At 29.5% G+C, this 18,678-nt stretch overlaps 1 pseudogene; it reads right to left on the reverse strand.

Moving 5' to 3' along the window:
• LOC135958508 (uncharacterized) overlaps positions 1-18,678 on the reverse strand; it is a 54,677-nt pseudogene that overhangs the window by 3,863 nt on the left and 32,136 nt on the right.

Genomic DNA, 18,678 nt, shown 5'->3' on the forward strand with positions numbered 1-18,678 from the left:
AGCTGGAATTTTTGAATTTTTTTCTTTACAAACCATCTCCTGAAAATGTCGAATCGAATAAAAAAAATCAGCCCAATCGCTCCAGCCGTTCTCAAGTGATGACATTACATACATGAACCATTTAATTTTTAGATATATAGATATTTTTCAATTGCAAATAATTATACATTTTTTATATCATCTTATATATAAATAGGCCACACGTTTCTTTTTTGTGGTACACTTTTAAGTATGTCCACCAATATTGATAAAATATATATGGTTTAAAAGGTTTTTTCTCTACACCATTTCCAATTGTATTTCAGAAGTTTCTAATTGTATTTCAGAAATTTCCAATTGAATTTCAGAAATTTCTAATTATATTTCAGAAAATTCCAATTCAATTTCAGAAATTTCCAATTATATTTCAGAAATTTCTAATTGAATTTCAGAAATTTCCAATTATATTTCAGAATTTTCCATTTATATTTCAGAAATTTCTAATTGCATTTCAGAAATTTCCAATTGTATTTCAGAATTTTCCAATTGTATTTCAGAAATTTCCATTTGTATTTCAGAATTTTTATTTTGTACTTAAAAAGTTTCCAATTGTATTTCAGAATTTTCCAATTGTATTTCAGAAATATCCATTTGTATTTCAGAAAATTCTAATAGCAATACCAATGAATATTTCTGAAATACAAATAGAAAATTCTGAAATAAAATTGGAAAATTCTGAAATACAATTAGAATCATTTTAAATATAAATTAAAAATTCTGAAATACAAATGGAAATTTCTGAAATACAATTGGAAAATTCTGAAATACAATTAGAAAATTCTGAAATACAATTAGAAAGTTCTGAAATATAATTGGAATATTCTGAAATATAATTAGAAAATTCTGAAATATAATTAGAAATTTCTGAAATATAATTGGAAATTTCTGAAATATAAATGGAAATTTCTGAAATATAAATGGAAATTTCTGAAATTGAATTGGAATTTTCTGAAATATAATTAGAAATTTCTGAAATTCAATTGGAAATTTCTGAAATACAATTTGAAACTTCTGAAATACAATTGGAAATGGTGTAGATGTGCACAATATAAAAAAATATTTAATGATATCTTTCCATAAAAGTGGTCGAATTTCGACCACCAGGCGATCCTGGTTTTGATAAATATATAAATGGGAAAATCTGAAGAATATTAATTTTATTATAAGAAAGTAATTACTAAATTTCAGCATCAGTTAATCTCGTTGAAGCACTATAATTTTTGGCAGAATGGGAGAACAATTTCATTGCACAATCTGAAATCAGCTAAATAAACAAATCTGTAATAGTTATTGCCTTGGAAAAAATGTCTTGAATATGTATCTAAATGTCTTTGTCTGTCTATGAATGCCTTTTTTTCCGAGATAGAAAATTTTTAACCAACAGATAAATTGAAATTGTTAAGTATGTGAACTATGAGTAGGTAAGAGTGAATCATTTTTTTTCTTTACAATTTTTTTTGCAGGTTTTAATTTATTTTAGCACATAAATGTTGCATATAGCTTCATGTTACAGACACTTACACACACATAAAAATAACAAAAATGAAAGAAAACAAAATATCATCATGTTTATATGAAGTTTGTCTAATTTGTTATGACCAAATTTCAGAATTCAGTCAATACAATCAACATCTACAGCATCTCTAATGCCATAGATACAGATGTACATATCTCAGCAGTATCGACATGTAACATCAACGTCAACACAGATACAGATACACAAACACTTACAGCACTTGAACACATACAAACCATAAACAATTATACAAAGGAATAGGAAAAAATGTAAAGATATTTTGATTTTGGGCAGAGAAGGATGAAAATAATTGTTATTAGTTTGGATTTAAATGACCAAAGGGTATATTTTCAAAGGAATATTTAAAAATATATGTATGAACGGGTAGTTGTACTATTTGCTATATTTTTCCTTCGTTTTTAAATATATTCTTTCAAAGATAATAATACATCAAAACAAATTTTGGCATAGAACGGAAATGAAAATATTCGTAGGAGTTTTATAGTTAGAGATGAAAATATAAAGTTAGGGATGTTTTATAATACAAAACACATAGTTGATAGCATCGTCTTCCATTTCGTAAGCTTATCTTTGCTAAAAGTTCAATTGATAGGGTGTAAAGCTAATGTGCAGCTTTGAATTTTGTGTTGATGTGTTTGAATTTGCAACATTGTGGTTATGATTTGTGGTAAATATAATGTTTGTGAAATGTGCATAGGAACTAGCTTATCCCCTAACAATAAATTGCAATGAATTTATCCAAATAAAATACATAACTGGGACGAAAAAATCCTACTAATATTTCTATTCAAGTTATCTAGATATAACTTGAATTGTACTTAAATTAACAAATTTATGTTAAAGAGTTTTAAAGCATTTTCTATTTCTTCTACATTTTTTTGATGAACATTGGCTCTTGAAAGTCAGTTGTATTTGTAGTGAAATTTTTCAAGAACATTCATACTTTTAACAAAGCATGGGTTGTGGCTAGGGTTGCCAGATTCAGATTTGCAAAAAGCTGGACATTGGGGTCTAAAAAGCTGGACAAATCCAAAAAAAACTGGACGTTACAAAAATTACTGAGAAAATGTTAATTTTGGTTTTGTTTAATCAAATGTATTACACAGTGCTACAGTAAGAAAAAATATGGAAAACGACAAAGCGTGGGTTATAGGTGCATTACAAATTGTGTCAGAAAATTTCAGAACACTCTCAATTTCAGAAGTTTTTCTAAAAAACCGTTTTAAGTGATGTTCGTCAACTTATCGACCAGTCAGTTTTTGTCTGATTTTAATTTTTTAACGGGTTTAGAAAGAAAATTGATTACGCTTTAAAATGTCGTGCATTTTTTGATATATTTGTAAGATATAAGTATTGTTTTTGTTAAGAATATCTAAACAAAACAAAATTCATCAACTTTTTTATTTTAAGTGGCTTTTCATTGCTTATTTTGCTATGAGAGCTTATGCAAATTTATAGCAATGTATAAAGAAAATTTAGTTCTTAACAAAACGTGGTTTTATTCAACTTTTCATTAATACGTTTTTTAGTAAAATAATTGTAGCTTTTAATTTACAAGTAAATTTTTTCGAACTTTTTCGAAAAAGTTTACAAACTTTAGCAAATTTAAACCGATTTTAAAAAGTAATGTCTCGTTTACAAATTACAAATTTGTTTATAACATTGTACAAAAAAATAGTTTTTAATAGAAAATACATTTTATGTATACATTTTGTGAAAGCTTAATTCTTTGCCTTTCCATAACTCTTTACAATTTTTCGGTCTAAAAATGTGTGAGTTAGAGGTACTAAAGTACTACGACCTATCGTAAAACAGTTTTTTTCAAATTAATTAAAAATTTTGAGGGTGTTTCAAAATCTTTGGGTCTACATTTCATTCCTTAAAATTTATTTAACTAAACTTAAATTTGTTCGGTTAAGTCCGTCGTATACATATTTATATTATTAAATACTAAAAACACTGCGACTTTATTTCGTTTTTGAGCTTACGCATTTTGGCCAATTCCAAACCTAGAGGTTTGGAAACCATTTTGAAAATTTTTACAAAATTCCTATAAATTTTTTCGTATTAATATTTCAGGTCGAATTACATTCGGTTTCTTTCTTTAGTATAAGGATTGTTTAAAATAGAAAAAATCTTTCACAAAAAGCTTTGCTTACTGGTATTGAAAATACGAAACATGCAGCTTTTCTTAAATTCTCGAATTCATTCGTTTCAACTTTGGTAAAAAAATAGGACCATATCATTTGACAAATATCTTGGTATTTATTTATAAACTTCACGAATGCTGCAGTAATCAATGTATGTATATTTTGTCGTTTTCTATTTCTTCAGATATTTCAAGGTAAAATTTAAAAATGCTTTTTTTAAAAAAATCTTAAAAGTTTTTTGTTCATTAGGCGAAATTTTTTTCAAAATGCTGTTAACTTTGGAGCCAAAAAATTTGTCATTTATTCTACTTTTGCGGCTTATAAATAGCCTCATAAATAGCCAGTACAAAAGTACGGTCATTATATCGAGCAACTGTACACGAGTTATTCTCAAAAGCTGTAAATTCCTGCATTATGTTTTGCATAAAATATAAATATTTCTGAAAATCCTTAACTTTTACATTCTTCTTCATTGACATCATTAACAGAAATTCCACACGACACGTATTCCCATAAAACATTTTGGTATTTATTTTTTTCTTTCTGCAAAAAATACATACACTTTTTTGCATAAGTTATTACTGTCTACTAATTAGTAGTAAATAAATTTGAAGTAATAAATAATATAGATATTATTGTAAAAAATTTAAATTTAGCTGGGCAAATGAAATTTTAGCTTGAAACTGGACAGGCATCAAAAAAGCTGGACAATCCAGCCAAGTCCAGCCAGGCTGGCATCCCTAGTTGTGGCCTACGGAAAATTCTAGAGCAAATCATCAATTAGAAACATACTCGCTTAATTGTACTGTTTGGAAATTGCTTGGTTTACATTTCTTTGACAATCAACGCAGTTTTGCTGCACACATTACTTATCTGAGCGAGGAAATTAAAATTCGAATGGTAAAGTGCAGCTTAGTGCAGCCAGTTAATAAATTAAAGGTAATAAATCTGTTAAATTTAATGTCATTACAGAAATAACTTTAAACATATAGTTGAACAGGGTTGATAAACCTTTCAGACCTTTTTTTATTTCACAAAAAAAAAGTAAACCAAATATGGGTAAATCCCCATATATTTTCATATCACTTATCTGGCAAATAATTTATAAATTAGCGAATTTTAATAAATTATGTTTACACTTTTGCTATGGCGGGTCAATAAGAATGTAATTTTTAATTTCTCGCCTCTTAACTTCTCCCATCAACAGGCATCAGTCAGTAGACTTCTGTTAAAATTTGATGCGTCATTTAGTTTGTGTTTGACAACTATTGATAGGAGACTATGGCAACTATTGATAGCAGACTATAAAATGGAATTTCGTCTGCTCATTAAGCATTATTTTGTGTCAAGGCAAAGCTTGATAAATACTATGGAAACTCTACACTATCAATGTCATTGGTAAAAAAGTGGATTATTGAATTTCGTTGTGGCCTTATAAACACGGAAGAGGACGAACGTTCCTGATGCCCAGTTGAGATATCTGCACCCGAAACAATTTAAAAAAATCATGATATGTTGTTGACCGATTGGAGATTTAAAGTACGTGTGATTGTGGAAGCCATAGGTATTTCACATGGCTCCAATTTTGAATGAACAGTTTTTCGCAAGATGGGTATCGTGTTTTCGCACAATAGACCACAAACTCAATCGTGCGACAATTTCGCCAGAGTGTTTGGACCGTTTCCCAATCGTGAACGAAACATGGATCCATCACAATACAAACAGACAGTCAAATCAGTAGGTTTTTTGGGGTGAATCAGTGCCAAGGATGGCAAAGTTGGGTTCGTTAACCAATAAAGTCATGGTGACCTTTTTTTGGGATGCATGTGGTATAATCCACATTGACTTCAAAGGGGTAAAACAATCAATGGCGAATATTGGGAATTGGAAAAAAAACAAAAATACATGAATTAGGTTTGGAATTACTTCTTCATCATTCCTATTCTCCGGATTTAGTCCCGAGTTTTTTCTCGGGAAATGGGAGAATTGATTCCAATGATGAAGTCATCTCACAAACAAATACCTATTTTGATGAACTCGACAAATCTTATTTTTCAGAAGGTATAACAAAGTGGAAAAACGTCGCTTGAGTTATCCACATATTTATTATGGACCGATCCTCACAAAAGTTGGTAGAACGATTTATGTTCATATAAAACTTGTTTATCCAATTTCATCGCGATATTAATAATGATAACTCAAAGGGACCTTGTATGAGAACTAGGGATAACTTTTACCCGATTTTCGCGATACTTTACAATATAATTTCAAAGTACTTAGAACTAATTTTTGCAAAAGTTCGAAGTAGTTATGACTGCTCAAATAGTATTCCGGAAGAACATTTGTATGGGGGCTAGGTAAAATCATGGATCGATAGTGCCCATCTAATCTAAATCCATTTTTCCATGTGTATTATTTTTACAGATTAATTCTCCACAAACATCTGTTTATAAATGGCGTTAAAGTCTTATGTTGTAGCCTAGTCTAATGTAGACGTAAAAGTTTCGTAGTTTTTCACTGTTTTCGAAGGTTAGAGCCTCAATCTGGGGTCAGTCTCAAAAAACTGGTAATAAATCTGAATCTTCTAATTAATGTTCCGATTGCAAAATGTTGTATAAGCCAATCGTAGATGAGTATATAGGTAAAGTCAAAAAATCACAAATTTTACTTGGACAAAAAGTCAGCAGATGCATTTCTGAATCACTTTCTGAGTCTATTGTTCCATAAGGTCCATTACTTTTGGGCGATACAAACATCATTAGATATGTTGTTTTTTTTAAAATTTGACATCGATTGAAAAACAACTGTGGACAAGAACTCTTTAACGAAGTCTGTGCCGCAATTCTGTAACTTTTTAACGACAAAATTTTGTCGTTAAGTAATCAAAATTCGTTAGTTAACAATATTTATCGTTAAGAGATATTCCGAATTAAATTTTACCGGTTATTTTCGTTACAAATAGTCGGTAGATAACGAAATTTGTCGGTAGGTTAACGACAAATAAAATGTTCTAGTTAAGCCATAACGATAATTGTTTTCGGAGTTAGTTTTGTAACATAAATATGCGAAATAAGTTGTTTTTTGATTTAAGTTTTTAATATAAAAATTAATATGCTTTAATTATATTTTTAAGATAAATTTGGACATATATTTGGTCAATTCACTAGGTCTCTTATCAGTCATAATGTCCTAACATATCTCGTCTCGGCGGCTCGGCTTAACCGACTCTTAGGCATTCAGCGCAGGTCTCTGCTGGCTGGTTACGATAACACAATAAACATAGTATACATAGTAGTATTATTTTAGGACTTTTTTAGCTTGAAAATCAATAAAAAACAATATTTATTTTGAAAAGCAATACAAACCACTGTGAAATATTAGGACAATATGATTAATTTTAGAAAATAATATTTGAATTTTAAGAGCAACTTTTATTTGGGGCATAATATCCATAATTAACACATTTCTGGTTATAAAATTGTTTTTAAGACAGTATTCTAAGAAGGAAATTCATCTGAATTTGTCGACTGTCCTTATAACAACACATATCTAAATTCTGAATTAATGATCACTTGTGGTGGTATAGACATATGTATTACACTTTTATTTTTAGAAAAAAAACTCTTGTTCTTTTGTTTTCAGTAGGTTTCGCGAACATATATGGGTGAGCTGATTTTAGAAAAAAAACTCTTGTTCTTTTGTTTTCAGTAGGTTTCGCGAACATATTTGGGTGAGCTGATTCTTGATTTTTATATATAAATGCGATTATTTATTCACACGACTACGAATTTATCTGCAAACACGAAAAAATAGTAAATATTTTTATGATTTTTTAATTTTAAAAATATTGAAATATCGTTAACTACAAATAGTGAATATTAAATTCGTTAAAGCAACCGATAGTTTTCGTTACTTAACGACATCGGTAGGAAAGTATAAAAAGTTACAGAATTGCGGTACTGGTTGTGTTTTAACTAATAGTTATACTGACAGTTTTCATACAAAAATAATTTTAACCGACAGTTTTAGTTAAGGCATAACCAGACTTCGTGTTAATGGGAATTACTCTTCTTATATAATGATAGATTAAAATCAACTGTTCTTTAAAATTTTTATGTCCAGTATGTATACAATTTGGCAACACTAGTATGCATCGAAATAAAACAAAATTTTGCTTCTTTCTGAATAAATAAATTGGCAAGAAAAACTTGTCTATTGCAAGTATTAAAATATTTTAACATAGTTTTATCTATGAAGTTAAATGATAAAGGTACACGAGAACTATAGCAAGTAATAACAATATATAAAATGTATTTATTTTCAGAAATTATAAAAAAAATATTTAAAACAATTGGTTTATTTGTTCACAGTTTTTTCAATAATTTTCTTTCAGAGGTGACAACATTATCACATACATATTCTTAATCTAGAAAAAATTTTCTTTTCAATAATACTAAACACATATGAGAAAAACTGATGCAGCGGTTGATTAATCGTGAATTTTGTTCATGTTTTTTCCTATATACATTGTGTAATTAAATAATAAGTATACGTACACGTGTACCACATACATTATATGTATTTCATCCTTAAAGTATGCAATTTTACATAGCTACATGGTTGATAGAACTTAATGCTTATGAGGAATATTTAAGTCAAGAAAATATAAAGTATACGCAATAATTAAATTTTGTTATATAAAAATTTTAAAAAATCTCTTCATACATTTTTTAATGAAGTTTGCTGTAACAAAAATACGACTTGTAATTTTTTTTTATTATAAGTATAAAATATTTTGTACAATTAAAGCTGTTTCTGTCTTTAATTCAAATAAATGTAAATAATTTTTACAATACATAAAAAAAGTAAAGTAAAATCAAAGCAGCCCTATGTTAAGCTTATAGTTAAATTACAAATATCATCATTCATTTTTGGGAAGGGCTACCATGGCTAGCTTACTTTCGTGATACATTCTTTTGTCCACATGTCAAGTCAAACATCTTCAACACTTCATTATAGTCTCCATCAGCCAGTCACTCAGCAAATGCTTGAACATGATGATACATCAAAAAATTTGTGTCAGATTTTCCATAGGAATTTCCCAAAAATTAATTTATAATTTGATGGGGAAACAGAAAAAAAATAAACGTAATGCAAGCAGGGTGGGTGCCTGCGTTACTAGCACTGATTTCATGTATCCGATCGCATAATATACTATTTAAACAGTAGTTCATGCACTGAACCACTACATGTCAAAAATGAAGGAAAGGCAGAAGAAGAAATTAGGAGGGCAAACTGAGAAGTTCTTTAATTTTAAAATTAATGGGAAGACAATGCAGAAATAAGAATCACAAACATTTCCAAAACAAAATATTTTAATTTGTTGCATAAATTATATTCCAAATATCGTTTCAATAAATTTCAGAAAAACTAAGTTAAAAAAAATGAATTCCCAATAAATTTTGTAGTATCCCCAAATTTTAAATCCCCAAAATTATACAAAAAAACGTAATTCTAAAAAAATTTTAACTTTTTACTAACAAACCTGCAGAATTTTACATTATTTTGACTAAACTGCGTAAACACATGAACATAACATATGTGTTACTTATTGCTTTGCAATAAGTTTTCAGTCTTCCCTTGTAGCTATGTGAAAGCACTTGTCATTTAGGTCCATCAGTAAAATACACGTACCGTATAATCTTGAAGTGAAATCACAACAGTGGACTGTTTTTATTTCCGTTTTAACTTGAAATATTTAGAAAGGAGTACGAGAACGTTGAGAATGTGACGATGATGAACATAATGAAAAGTAGGTGTGATACGTTGGCAACATATCAACATGATTGATTGTGGACAATAATACGACCACATGTATACAAACACACTAATACCTACGTATATGTATATGTATGCAGGAATGAAAGATTAAGTGCGGCTACAATAAATATTTTGGTTTGATATACTAGCAGTATATTGATTATTGGATTTTTGCTCAACACTGAAATTCAACATATGGTTCTAGATGACGGAGACAAATTTTCAAATCGATAATCCAAAAAGTGACACCCTAATGTACATGTATGTATGAGTGTATGTTATCCAAAGGAAACTTACCAATTACAGTTAAGTAGACTAACAACACTAAAGGCGGATGTGATGAATCTTTACACTCATAAATACACTTGTCACGTTCGTTGGCGTATTGGATTAAACGTTTTCAATCGCTTGGTTCTTCAAACTCTAACGAGTATCTGTGATCACCGCTATATGTATGACGACCAAATGAAGTAAGTGCCAGTTCGTCGCCTCTTCGATGCATCAATGATACCTTTTATTGTTTCATTTATTGTATTTGTTGTTCTTATAGTTGTATTTTTTGTTTTCGTTCATCGAAGCAAGAGTGCGGAAAAGAAAGAGAGAGAGAAAAAAAACAAATCAGCATAAGAATAATAAATAATAAATGAACGAATGAATAAATTGAACAAAACTGAGTACACGATGAAGTAATAAGAAAATACTGTTGAATTAGTTAATATTAAATATTTCTCGGTAAGTACGTGCTTGTGCCGGCAACTTGACTAAATCCAGCTGCAGCAGTAGCAGCAGCCCAACCAAAAACCGAGTAAGCAAAACCAGAGCATGTGGTAAAATTGTGGTTGGATTATGTATATTTAAATGTCAAAACAGCAACAAGAAGCGTCGCAGCAGATCACACAGTAAGTATTTAATTCTTGTTATTTTATTTAAATATATTTATACATATTTATTTTTTTGATGTGTTCCCATAATAACTTATCTTATTTTTAAAATGCAGAGGAGTGTTTGATATTTTTACAGAGACTGTTTTAAAAGTTTCAGGCTTGTTAATAAAAACTAAACAAATTCTCTTAGAGCTGGATTTTTATTTTGGACCAAAAGTTAAATTTAATTTAAGTAAACAGTAAAAGAGTATATTAAAAAATGTTGGAAAATTTTACTAAAAGTTTTTAGTCCAATTTTTCGAACTTTTCACACCCTTCATCACCAAAAGTGGTGAAAGAGAGTTTATATAAGTTTGGTATTCCGTGTGTAACATTGAGAAATATTCATCTGAGACCCAACGAAGTTTATATTTGATTGATCCTTATTAAATTCTAACCCCCAGTAACACGAAGTCTGATTATGTTTTAACTAATAGTTATACTGACAGTTTTCATATAGAAATAATTTTAACCGTTAGTATAACTATTAGTTAAGGCATAACCAGACTTCGTGTTAATGGGGGTTAGTCGATTAAGCTATGCCCTTCTATCCGTCTGTGTAGAATATGTCATAAAGCTCAGGTTAAAATAATATCGTAACTGGGGTGAAACGGAATGTTTTGAAAATAAAAATTGTTCATGACAGCAAATATTGGTGAAGTAAAAGAGAAACTTTAAGAAACACAATGGTCCATAATCATAGTCAGAAATAAAATATATTTTAATAGAAATAAAGTCGTCTTTACTTAAGAGTAGACTTTAGGTCTACCATAGACAAGTTAAAGTATATTTTTGACGTTAAAGTCGACTGTAAATATAAAACAAGCTGAAGCTGTTATTAACTCATTTAACAACAGCATCAGCTGTTCGTCGCCATGTAAAAAAGTTGGGCAAAAAGAAAAAAAAAAATAAGTTACAAGAATCTGGCAGAGATTTTGCAATTATTGAACAGTTATCAATAAAATTAGTATCAAAATATTCTAAATATGATATTAGTATTAACTTTTCCATTTTTCCACCACAAAAAACTTTTTTCTTTAGTTGTCCCTGTTATTTTTATTGTTTACCTTTTTTGTTTTAATTTTCTATGTCAGCTGTTCAGCGGTGCCACTTGTCTATATTTTGTTGCATATTGTATGAAAACATTTTCTACATTTGAGGTGGCATCCAGTTAAAGTCGGTTCAATTTAAAACATACTTTAATTTTGACTATAGTTGTGAAATAATATAAAGCGGGTGTTTAATTTAAAGTTTTTTTTAAAAAAACCGACTTTAATGTTTGACTATGATTATGGGCCAATGATTTGAAAGTAATTTTTTTAGGTTCAGGATTTAAATAAACAAAAATTTTGAAAAGCATCTAAGATAATGATAATCAAAAGCAACATAGACATTTTTGTCACAAACACTTACATAATTACAAAAAATATGTATATAAATGAATGCAGCAGTAGTGTGAATAGTAACTTTAGCATATTTTGGTTGCCGCAATCATATAAATAATAAATTTGTAATCATGTTAAAAAATGTCTGTGATCAAACTACATACATATATTTTTCTCTGGTTGTGCAAATGCACTATGTTTAAAGTTGACCAATTTGGGTTTGAAAATCATTCTAAACTTGTAACTTTTACAAATATGAGTAGATTTTAAAAATATGTGAAAATAAAGTTTTTTTTTAACTTTATATTTATTTATTGAATCTGCCTATATCATTAGGCCTTACAATAAGTTGTTAAATCTTATAACTAAAACTTAAACTAATTGCTCTCCGACGAGAGCATTTAAAGATAAATGGACCTCATCTCCTCTACGAAGCCTTGATTTGTTTTGGGTCTATGTGAGATGCCGAGCAAGCGGATTCGGGTGGCACTGTAGTTTAGTATATATTTATCACGTACTTTCTTAAACTCATCCTTCACTAGTGGTACTTCCAAGTCCCTGTGGATATTCTCATTTCTTATGTACCATGGTGCACATTCTTAGGACCCGTCATGGTCCTAAGAATTTTCTATTACGCCATCTGTATAAGTTCAATACTGGAATCACTGGCCGTTCCCCACAATTGGATTCTATATGTCCAAATTGGTTTTAAAACACTTTTATACAGGATGACTTTATAGTCAAGGCTTAATTTTGATTGGTCATTGATTAACCAGTGAAGGCTAGAGGATCTTAACTTCATGTTAAGTCTTTTGGCTTCTATATGACGACGTCAAGTAAGTCGTCTATCCAAGTGAATACCAAGGTATGTAACAGTATCTGTCTGTGGAATGTTTATATTACTTAGTGTGATAGGTGGACAATCACCCCTTCTGAGAGTAAATGTGATGTGTTTGCTCTTGAGTTCATTTACTCGTATTCTCCAGTTGTTGAACCATATCTCCACAAGTCCTAGATAATTGGCCAATTTCATAAAAGCTACCTGTGGATCTGAGTGGGAGCTAAGTATTGCCGTATCATCAGCGAATGACGATATGGTAAGTCTATCACACACAGGCAAATCAGAAGTATATATGTGGAACACCAGCTTTAATTGCATAATTTCCTGTTACATAATCGCAATTTTGCACTCTAAAAACTCGATCTGATAAGTATGACTCCAGCAATCCATGGGTACTTGGTGGCAGTAGACATTTAATTTTGTTAATTTTATGCTATACCCTATCAAAGGCCTGGGCGATGTCCAAAAAGATAGCACAGCAGTATTTTTTATTTTCAAAAGACTTTCTTATCTCTCCAGTCAATCGATTTACTTGCTCAATGGTTCCATGTTGCTCACGAAAACCAAATTGATGAACTGGGATAATTTAGGTATGGTATAATTTTACATTGTAATACTTTCTCAAATAACTTTGATAAGCAGGGCAGTAGACTTATAGGTCTGTATGAAGATGGCATTGTTAAATCTTTTCCTGGCTTAGGTATCATTAAAATCTGAGCAATTTTCCAATTTGTTGGGAAGACGCATAGTCTTATGATCGCAGAAAACAGTACAGATATCACGATTATAGCTATATTAGGAAGATTTTTAATCATGGATGGTTTAATTTTGTCATAACCTGGAGATTTTTTTGTATTTATGTTATGCTTGATGACCTTTCGAACGTCCTCAGGACTCACTCTTATTTGATCATACTCTGTCTCATAAACAGGAGGATCATCCAGTACAAAATCATTGTTGGATGGGTTTGTCTTGAACACGTTACTCAGATGCTCGGCAAAAATTAATGCTTTGTCCTTAGCATTTCTTGCTTAATTAACACCAGCTTTTCTCAACGGACTTTTTCCATCTACCGGTGGTTTGATGTTACGTGTGGCTTTCCAAAGAGAAAAGTTTGTGTATTTAGTATTCGTCAAAATAAAGTTTGTAGACACGATTAATAGCTTTCCGAATTGCATAGAATTCGATTCAGAATTTGAGAAGGTCCATTAATATAATTTATACTGCAATCAAACACATGTAATAATAATAATTTTGGAGTAGTCAGTCAGGCATTACCTGTACTAAGTCACTTGGCTATTGTTTTTTCGCTGTAACATAATGTTATTAAGACATTTCAAAATTAAATTAATTTTAACGACCGATATTTATAGCAGTGCATTTTACAAACATAAGTACACTGTTAAAAGCCATTTTAATGTTAATGTCACATATTTGTGTGTCATTAAACATTTTAGAAAACATCATTTTGGGTGTGGCATTCTCATCCTGCCTTATGGCATCAATTTATCTACCAAAGGTATGACTTAAGATTAATGACTACAAATGTTGTTCAACATAAATGTTGAAGAGTGTTTATGGTATAACATACATAATTTACAATTATTTTTTTTTTTGCAGAAAACAAAATATAAAAAGTATATGCTTTAACATTTTAAGTAGTAAAGTCTAAAAAAACAAAATAAACAAATAATCAGTTACTTTTTTTTAATTTGCCCATTTTTTTTATTGCATGTTTATTTTTAGAAACATACAAAATAATATTGTGTTAGTGTGTGAAAACCATTATTTGATGCACAATAAAATAACTAAGCAGTGGTTAACTCTACTAACAAAACAACTTATTTCCGGCCAAAAAATATAGCTTACTTTTGGGACATCGCGAACAAAAATAAGTACTTATTCCGCCGAAAAATAAGTAGTCTAATTGTCAAATTCCCCTTATTTTCGGCTAATTTGTAAGCAAAGTTTTTGCTGGGTTATTGAATGCCTCAGTAATTTTGAAAACTCATTTTTTAAAAAAATAGTTCTATGACGAACATATACATATGTACATTAGGGATATAACTATTGACAATTTTTGCAAATATGCGAATTGGCATAGCATAGTCGAATAGAGCATTAAAAAATATAAAAAACCACGGTATTTTTTTTCGCGGGTGTTAAAAAATTTCACGCACCAAACGCAATAAAGTTTTTCATGAAATATTTTCAATTATTTTGAAACACAATATATTTTATTTTAATAGTAACGGCGGACATACTTTAAAATATAATTTTTAAATAAAGGAAGTATCCCTCACACTTGCAAAAAAAAATATGAAATAATTTATATAATTTTTCAGAGAAATAGAAGTTTGGTTTGTTTTAGAAATTGGTGTTGGTGCGTGATGTTTTTGATTCCGAATGATCTAAAAAAATTATTTTCATTACGTATACAACATTGGCCATCATGTGGTGGTATGCCAAAAATTTCGCCAAAATTAGTTATATGTCTAATGTACATAACATTATTTGTATGAAATAATATTTAATAAAATGATATTGATATTCTAACCAATTTTTTTGTTTTATGTTAATACAATTGAATTGTAATGTATTGTTTTTCTTTTTGTTTTTAATAAAATGACACAATTTTATAAAGTAATTTTCTTTTTTACTTATTTTACTAATAGTAAAAAATTCCCGGGAATCCCGGGATGTGAAATTTTTTATTCCCGTTTCCCGGGAAATAAAATTATCCGGGAAACCCCAAACCCTAATAACATCCTATAATAAAATGAGTGTTTTTAGTGCTTGTAGACACTACACAGAAAAAAATAAATAGTAAAAAACTGAACAAACGTTTAATTTTTCTGAATATTTCTTAGGTTTTTTGCACCCATTATGACTGTAGTAGAAAACCGAATAAAACGTTCAGCTTTACGTTGAACGTGCATTCAGCTTTTTACTAGTTATATAGAGTTCAGCTTGAGCAAAAGTAAACGGGCGTTCAGGTTTTAACTATATTCGTTTAATTTTCGCAATACAGAACGAGAGTTTAGTTTTATATCAGATGCGTTCAATTTCTTCATTACTGAACGTAACCTTATTATTTTACCAGCTGCGTTCAGAGAATTAAATAAAAAAGTTTTTTAATATTAACAAAATTTATTAAATATATTTTACATGCATTATTCATACACAAATGTTTACATAAACAACTATTTCTATAAACTCACCGAAACCTGTTTTTCTTGAGGAAATTCCTGCATATGTCATCGGCAATTACCTTAAAATTAGATGGTGTTTGTAGAATGCGTTTTCCAGAATTATATTTGTACTAAATTCAAAAACATAAACTTAAAAATAAATAATGAACAAAATTAATTACCATAAACTCACCTTTTTAAAATACACACTGTCTTGTTCCACTTCTTAAAAGGCTCAGGGTCCAATTTGATTAATAGATGTAGATGCCTATACTCGATTCCCGCTTCTATAATAAACAATTATATTAGTTAAATAATATATCCAATAATTATTAAATATTCACATAAATACTTACCTTGTATCTCCTGCAATAGAAATTGAGTTGCTCTAACAAAGCTTAATGTTAATGTATGGATGTCAGTATATAAAATATGAACCACTCACTTCAAAAATCAACACACAAATGAGATTTGGTCAAAGTCAATATTTGTTGTTTTTCTATTAGAATCCCGTTATTTCTGTAGCCGCTTTAAAAAATTTTGCCAAAAATATTTTTAACACGTCCCGTTCAGATTTATTGAACGATGCGTTTAGTTTTGTTTTACTATTCCACTATGCTGAACGGCATGTTTTAAGGTTTCTATGAAGAAGTTTACTGAATTTTGCATTCAGTTATGCTAAATGAGTGTTCAGCGAAGAATTATTTAATTGATTTTAAAAATCTGAACAAAACGTTCAGGTCGCTAGTAGGAAAGTCTGGTTTTTAATATGCTGCGTTCAGAAAAACGTTTGCTTGGTCTATTACGAGCTGAACATTGCGTAGTAAACACCAACTAAGCCTTCAGATCTTGGATATTTGAATGCGACTTTAAAGGGGCGTAGTAAATGCGCCTAGTAGCATTCAGTTTGACTTCTAAACGATACGTTCAGATAATTTATTTTTTTGTGTGTAGTTTACTTTTTATTTTATGTGTTACCAATGCTTACTTTATTATACTTATTATTTTTATAGTAGGATTTGGTTTATTGTAAATCTATAAGGGCATTTACTTCCCCAACATACTACGTAATTATATAAGACTTCAAACAATTTTTTTTCTTCATCAGTCTGTGTAAACATTTATACGAATCTTCATCAGCTTCATTCAAAGACGTTACACAAGAATTGTTACGAACCCATTATGTTGTGTGATTTAATTGCTGGTTGCTTCTGTGGGTTTTGCATCAGAAATACAAAGATATTCCATGCTCTAGATATGTACATTAGGATGGACTTGTTTGTATCGAGGAAAAATAAAGTGTCGTTGTTCCCTACTAAAATTAAAGTTTATCTTGTTTAAGGATCAATGGAACAAAGGGATCATCTGAAATACTGATATCATGTGAAAGATTGTTACGCGCCGGCTAGATCTTTGTAGTAATGTCTAAATGTCTAAGGAAAGATCTCTGAAGAAATATAAGTCAGGAGGCATGTTAGGTCTAATTTCCCAGCTAGCTACTAAGGGATTTGGTTACGTGGTTCTTAACCCAAATTTCTAGCGCGTTACATATAAAAATCTTCTTTCATGCCAAATTAATAAAACCAAAAGTAGATTAAAATAATGAATTTTTAAAAATTAGAAATAGTTGTTATGAGGCTTGATGTTCTGCCAAAGGGTACAATTGTTCCCACCCATCTGATGTTCTGTATATCAGACACCTATGACAATCATAATACCCTATAGTTTAAACGGATTGTCCCTAAATAAAAATCTAGACTGATTAATCTAATTTATATATTGCTAATTCTGTCATTCCCAAAATAATTAAATGCTTATAGATTCATGTTTAAATTCAAAATATTGACATGTTTATTAAAAGAAAATTAAGAAAAATAAATGTTGATAAAGAAAATTAATAATAATATAATCTAACCATTTGTATATAATTTTAATATTCACGTATAATTGAATAAAAGAAGAAGAGATTAAAAAGAATAAAACAAAATCATAAACATAGATATATTCAATTTACATTGATTGTAAGTAACACTTTGAGTTGCATTACTAGACTAAAACATTATGCAAATAAACAAAATTGATGAGAACTAGATTGACTAATGAAACGGACGGAATCGGACTAATAATATCATCTATATATATAAAAGAGTAACGTTACTGACTGACTGACTGACTGACTGATTCATCATCGCACAGCCCAAACGGCTGAAGCTAGAATCACGAAATTTTAACTGTGGGTTCCTCCCTCCCCAAAACGATCCGATAAGAAGGGATTTTTGGAAATTCGAACGTTTAGGGGGTAAAAAAGGGTAAAAACGGGTAAATTCGGTAACCTTATATCTTCAAAACTAATAAAGATACAAAAAAACTTAAAATAGCATGTTAATCCATTTAAAAAATAAGCTGACAGGTGTTTCGTACTTTTTGGAAATTCGAAACTTTTAGGGGAGAAAACGGGTAAAAACTGTATTTTGGTACTTTTTTTGCACCCTCTGTATCTTTTAAACCAATAAACATAGAAACAAATTTTAAATCGTATTCTTTAACTAACAAAAAATAAAAAATATAAGTTTGGTACTTTTTGGAAATTCGAACCTTTAAGGGATAAAAATTGTGTTTATTTTTGGTACTTTTTCATAAAATATGTTTTTCTATAATTTGATATGTTTTTCTATAAATAGACATACGAATATTTTATTATGAGCTCCCACCACGTTACAGAAATTTATTTGAATGAAATTGTATTACCTCAATGGGGATAAAAAAGGTACCAAAAAGGGGATAAAATCGGG

The sequence above is a fragment of the Calliphora vicina genome, chromosome 4, assembly GCF_958450345.1.
Source record: "Calliphora vicina chromosome 4, idCalVici1.1, whole genome shotgun sequence".
In the NCBI taxonomy this organism is placed as follows: Eukaryota; Metazoa; Arthropoda; class Insecta; order Diptera; family Calliphoridae; genus Calliphora; species Calliphora vicina.